The sequence below is a fragment of the Chrysochloris asiatica genome, unplaced genomic scaffold, assembly GCF_000296735.1.
Source record: "Chrysochloris asiatica unplaced genomic scaffold, ChrAsi1.0 scaffold00161, whole genome shotgun sequence".
NCBI lineage: Eukaryota > Metazoa > Chordata > Mammalia > Afrosoricida > Chrysochloridae > Chrysochloris > Chrysochloris asiatica.
Genome location: NW_006408679.1, coordinates 2,850,223 through 2,857,124, shown reverse-complemented (window position 1 = coordinate 2,857,124; position 6,902 = coordinate 2,850,223). Strand labels below are relative to the sequence as shown.

The following is a 6,902-nucleotide window of genomic DNA, read 5'->3' as shown; positions in this document are numbered from 1 at the left end:
AAGAATGTTATGATCACCGTCAAAAGCCTTAATAATTTTCAAACAGTATTTTACTGTGTTTAGGTGAAAGTTTGGGAGTCCTGGTGTGGTGCTATGAGCTAATGCATCAGACTACGAGAGTCATTTGAACTGCAAAGTCGGCAGTTCAAGCTCGCCAGCTGCTCCTTGGAAATCCTATACAGGGTCGCTATGGGTCGAGTTCGACTCAAAGGCACTTAACAACAACAGGTGAAAGTTTACATAGCAAATTAGGCTCCCCTTTAACTTTTTTTTATACAGATTGTTCTATGCCATTTACTACAATTTTTACATTGCATCATTTCTACTTTATTTATTCTCGTTTCAATGATCTATCTTCCCTATCTCTCCTTGCCTTCTCACCATTGCTTTTGGGCAAATGTTCATTGCTGAAGGGTGCACCTTACTCATGGGTGTTACTATTTCTTTTATAAGCTCATGTGGAACCTAGTTTTAGAGTCCTGGTGTGGCGTTGCAGGATAATGCATTGGACTGCAAGGTTGGTTTGAACCACAAGGTTGGTGGTTCAAACTCACCAGCCATGCCTTGAAAACCTTTAACAGGGTCGCTATGAGTTGGAACAAATTTGATGGCACTAAACGTGGCGCTGTGGGTTAATGCACCAGAGTGCAAAGCCATTTGAACTGCAAGGTAGGCAGTTCAAGCTCACCAGCTGCTCCTCGGAAACCCTATACAGGGTCGCTATGGGTCAGAACTGACTTGTTGGCACTTAACAACAACAAAGTATCAGCTTGGAGTCCTGATGTGGCACTAGGATCAGCACTGAAATGCAAACCACAAGGTCAGCAATTCAAACCCAACAGTTGCTCCTTGGAATCCCTATACAAGCTCACTGTGAGTCAGAACGAACTCAATGGCACTTAACAACAAACAACTGTTATCAGTTTAACACTGCTAATATCACATCAGGAGTCCTGGTGTGGCGCCGAACTGTAAGGTTGTTTGTATCACAAGGTGGGTGGTTCAAACTCACCAGCCACTCTTCGGAAATCCTATACAGGTTTGCTATGAGTTGGAGCAGACTGGATGGTACTTAACAACAGTATCAGTTTAGGAATCCTGGTAGGATTGTAGGATAAGCACTGAACTGCTAACCACAAGGCCAGTGCTAACCACCAGCTGCTCCACAGAAACACTATACAGGGTCGTTATGGTGTACTAAGACTCAAGGGCACTTAACAACAACAAAACAATATCAGCTAAAGGAGTCTTGCTGATGCTGCTGATTAAGCATTGGACTGCTCACTAATAAATTTGATGACTCAAATCCACTAGCCACATCAAGGGAGAAAATGAGGCATCTGCTCCTATAAAGATTTACTGTCTCAGAAACCGTAGAGTAGGGACCTATATGGTTGTTATGAGATGGAATCAACTTGATAGCAGCTGATTTGGCTTAGCATGGTTTTCAAGATTATCATTTTAGGTTTTATAATCTATGGAATTTTATGGTTTTTCTGTTTTTATGGTACAAAAATTAGCACCATAAACACTGATGAAATATTGCCATGTTAAACACATCCACATATTTATAAAAGTAAATGAAAGAAAAAAAGAAAATACGATCTGGAAGAAGTCACACCAAATAAATGAGAATGAGAAAATAGGGAGATTATGATTGGGAGTGTTCACCAAAGAGAATTTAAATATTTGCAACATTTTAATCTCTCAGAGGAAAATATCTGGATGGACACACTCTATAAACTGTTACGGAATATTTCTAGGGAAATAACTGGCAAAATTGAGGGTGAAAAGGTAGTATGGACTCATAGCGACCCTAGGCACAACGCAACAAAACCTGCCTGGTCCTGGGCCATCCTCACAACTGTTGCTGTGTTTGAGCTCACTGTTGCTGCCACTGTGTCTCACTGGGGGTCTTCCTCTTTTTTATGGACCCTCTGCTTTGCCAAGCATGATATCATTTCTCCAGGGACTGGTTCCCTCATGATAACACATCCAAAAAACGAGAGAAAAGTCTCGCTGTTCTCACATTCTGACTGTATGTCTTCCAAGACAGATTTGTCTGTTCTTCTGGCAATCCATGGTACTTCCATTTTCTTTGCAACACTGTAATTCAAATGCATCAATTCTTCATCAATCTCCCTTATTTACTGTTCAACTTTCCTGAATATATAGATGAGGTGATTGAAAATATCATGGATTGGGTGGGCCAGGTGTACCTTAGTACTCAAGTAACATCTCTGTTCTTCAACATTTCAAGAGTTATTTTGCAGACTTCCAACAAGATGGCAGACAAGGCAGCTGAACTACACAGGCCCTCTACAACAAAGATACAAGACCATATGAAACATGAAAATTCTGAAACCTTGAACTTCAGAGGAAAGGTTAGAGAAGTGGCTTTAATGCTTGGTGGGAGGATAAGCTGAGCCAGGATAACAAGAGAAAGGGAGACTGACTGGTGAATGGCTGGCCAGATATGGCACGACCATCTTGTGAGCAGCTTTGGTAACAGGAGACCTGGCAGAAAAAGATGCAATTTCCTCTTTTCCCCCAAGCGCCCCTAATGACCAGAGACGTGGCCAGTTCTCACCCTCATACACCCTGAGCACAGATTCTGCTGTCTGGGAGTTCTTCGGAGTCTACTGATTGGGAGTTACACCAATTGAGGGTTGGGGAGGCAATGAGCTGCTTTGGTACTCCACTTTGGTGCCTGGATTCAAGCAGGCTAGACTCTAGATCTACAGAAGCCCCAGAGCCACCATTCAAGTTGTCAAAGACTTTATTTTGCTAGCATCCTGGTGTGGCACTATAGGATAAGCACTGAACTGTAAGGTTGGTGTGAGTTGCAAGGTTGGCAGCTCCTTAGAAGCTCTATGCAGTCGCTCCTTGGAAACCCTATACAGGGTCACTGTGAGTCAGAACCGACTCAAAGGCAACAACATATGTATTCTTAAGTGGGCTTTTAAATTTCTCCCTTTTATTTTCTCCCTTATTTTTCTTTTCTACAGTTCCTAAATACCTATCAATAGAATGGATAAACAAACTTTGGTACATACATTAACTATACAACACTGAAGAATAATTATGAATCTGCAAAACACCTTAACAACAATGATGAACCTGGAGGATATTATGCAGAAAGAAATTAGTCAACCACAGAAGAACAAATACTGTATGAGATCAATGTAAAAAGTTAAGAAGAGGTTTTCTTAATAAAATAATCAATGATGATGATGGAGAAAGGGGAGAAGGAAAATTATCATGTAGACACATATTAACAGAGAATAGAGCTCTCAGGACTACTCTCCTAAGGTAACTGTTGACCATGAAATTAAAGATATCTCTGCAGATCACTTTACAGGCAAATAATAGATTGGCTTATAAAATAAATAGTAACATCCATGAGTAAGGTGACAGGGCAACAAGAGGGATGTTAGCAAAGATAAAGATAGTGGGAGACAGAAGAATGCAACAGTTAAAGTGAATAGAGGAAAATACTGTCAACTTTTGGTACATGACGGAGATTGCAACAATCATAAAGAAGCAAAGTATATGATCTTCTTAGTGCAAAATTGATTATCTGCTCTGTAACCTTTCACTCAACTGACAATAAAAAAATTTAAAAAACGAGAGAGATCTTTTGCAGCAGATTTGCCCAATGCAATATATTGTTTGATTTCTTGACCACTGATTCCATGATTGTTGATTGTGGATCCAAGCTAAATGAAGTCTTTGACAACTTCTGTCTTTTCTCCATTTATCAAGATGATGTTTATTGATCCAGTTGTGAGGATTTTTGTTTTCTTTACTTGAGATGCAACCCATACTGAAGGTTATAGTTTTTCATCTTAATCCTTTTTGCTTCCAGCAAGCAAGGTTGTATCAACTGCATATCACAGATTGCTAGTCAGTCTTCTTCCAAACCTGATATTGAGTTCTTCATATACTCCATCTTCTCAGATTATGTGTTCAGCATACAGATTGAATAAGAATGGTAAAAGAATACAACCCTAGCACATACCTTTCCAGATTTTAAAACATTTCATGTTCCTTTGTTTCATTTGAACCACCACTACTTGGTCTATGTACAGGTTCGCCAGGAGGAAACTTAAGTGTTCTAGAATATCCATTCTTTGAAATGTTATCTATCCCTAGTTCCAAGTTCTCTTCTAAATCCTGCTTGGATTTCTGGCAGCTCTCTGTCAATGTTTTTGAATTTCAATGTTTTTGAAATACCTTCAGCAAAATTTCACTTGTATATGATAGTAATGCTATTGTTCAATGGTTCCCACATGCCACTGGGTCACCTCTCTTTGGAATGAGCACAAATATAGACCTCTTCCAATCAACTGAACAGGTAGCTGTCTTCCAAATTTCTTGATTTAAACAAGTGAACGTCTCCAGGGATGCATCAGTTTGTTGAAACTGCCATTTCAATTTGCATCTCTTCAATTCCTGGAGCTCTGTTTCTCCCCAATGCTTTCAGAGCAGTTTGAACCTCTTCCCCTTCAATACCATCGGTTCTTGATCATATACTACTCCTTGAAATGGTTGAACATTCTTGTGTTTTCTTTCCATCTTTTTTTTTTTTTTTTAAGTTTTTATTGTGAATTGAGTGATAGTTTACATGTGAGAACATCTTACAGTCATCATTTCATTGAAATGATTACAATCTCCTCCTCTCCTCCGTGCACTGTCATTCAACAGTATTTGCTTCTACTCCATTTTTGTTTCTTTTTTTCGGGGGCTGGGAAGAAGTACACAAAAACACTCAATAATATATTATTAATTTAAACAACCAAAGGGCACATTTTGCAAGCCTACATCCTGACCGCCATCACTCATTCTTTCTCTTTCCATGAGTCTAGAGTCCTCATCTCTGCCTCCATCTCTAGTGTCCCTGCTTCTCTGGATAGAGTACCACATTCCACTCGAGCTCTTCTCCCTTGATAGCCCTAGAGTCCTCTGTTCCTGGACTGTAAGAGTAACTACTACCCCCACACACACACACTTTTTGTTACAGAACTTCTACCTTTACAGTTGTGACATTTGCAATGTCATGATACCAAATACTCACTATTGAATCATAAGAATCTTATCCCCATCTCTTTTCACCAGACCCACCTAAACAAAATGAAAAGTATTCAATGGGGACTCTACCTTGCCCTGCACACTCTTGAAAACTTGTAAGCCAGTCACTTTGTGCCTTTATCACCCCTCATTTTAGGTAGCTAATGTCTAAACTGCCTGTCCCTTACACAGAGGGGATAGGATTGATAATTGATGTGAACGCACCTTCCTTCTCAGTTGGTATTTTCCAATTTGTTTTGTCTTGTTTTGATGCTTCAATAATATTTTGCCATAGAATCTTTCAATATTGCAACCTAAGGCTTGAATTCCTCACCCTCCTCCCCCACCAGTTCTTTCAGATTGGGAAATGTTGAGCATGTTTTCTTTGCTTTTGGTTTTCTAACTATACATTTTTGCAATTTCACTTATAATACTTTGGGTTTTTTTCTCTAGTTACCCTTTGAAATGTTTTGTTCAGCTCTTTTATTTCATCATTTTTTCCAGTGGCTTTAACTTCTCTATGTTCAAGAGCAAGTTTCAGAATCTCTTCTGACATCCATTTTGGTTGTTTATTTCCTGCTTTTGTTTGTTTGTGTGTGTGTTTTGTGTGTGTGTGTTTTTTGATGACCATTTGCTTTCTTCATGTATGATGTCCTTGATGTCATCCAACAAATCTTTTGGTTTCTGGTCATTTGGGTCTAATGCATAAAATCTGTTCCTGAAATGGTCTCTAAATTCTGGCGGGATATATTCATATTTTGTTTCTTGTGGACTTGTTTTAATTTTTTCAGCTTCCACCTGAACTTGCATATGAGCAACTAATGGTCTGATCCACAGTTGGCCCCTAGCCTTGTTTTGACTGATGATATTAAGCTTTTCCATCATATCTTCCCACAGCTATAATCAATTTTATTTATGTATATCCCATCTCATGAGGTCCAGGTGTATAGTTACCTTTCATGTTGTTGAATAAAAGTATACTTACTCTTTGTTTCCAACATTCACATTTCAATCCCCAGTAATCAGCAATGCATCTTGATTGCATGTTGATCAATTTCAAACTGAAGAAGTTGATAGGATTCTTCAATTTCATCATCATTAACTTTAGTGGGTATATTTGAATAGTGGTATTAACTGGTGTTTCTTATAGGTACATGAATATTATCCTATCACAGACAGCACTGTATTTCAAGACAGAGCTTGAAATGCTCTTTTTGATGATGAATGCAATGTCATTCCTCTTCAATATGTTGTTCTCAACATAGTAAACCATATGACTGTTCACTTCAAGTGGCCAAGATCAGTCCATTTTGGCTTGCTAGTGCCTAGTTTATCAATCTTTATGAAGTTTCATTTCATTTTTTACAAATTCCAATTTTCCTAAATTCTGCTTCATACTTTCCACTAAAAATGGATGTTTGCAATTGTTTCTCTCATTTTGAGTTGTGCCCCATCAGCAAATAAAAGTCCTGAAAGCTATGCTCCACCCATGTCATTAACGTCAACTCTACTTTGAGGAGGCAGCTCCTTCCCAGTCATATTTTGAGTGCCTTCCAACCTGAAACACTCATCTTCTGTCATTCTATCAGACAGCATTCCAATGCTATTCATAAAGTTTTTAATGGCTAACCTTTCAGAAAAGGTCCTCCGCTCCAACTTCTGGAAGCTCTGCTGATACCTGTCTACCATGAATGACACTGTTGGTATTTAAAATACCAGTGATATAGCTTCCAGCATCACAGCAACACACAAGCCACCACAGTATAACTGACAGTTGAATTACTGTTGTTGGTGTTAAGTGTGGTTCTGACTCAGAGCAACCCTGTATATAC

The 6,902-nt window shown here is 39.0% G+C and overlaps 1 protein-coding gene across 1 annotated transcript in view; it reads right to left on the bottom strand.

Moving 5' to 3' along the window:
* ACBD3 (acyl-CoA binding domain containing 3) overlaps positions 1 to 6,902 on the bottom strand; it is a 70,921-nt gene that overhangs the window by 42,980 nt on the left and 21,039 nt on the right. The gene's annotated exons all lie outside the window — the stretch shown is intronic.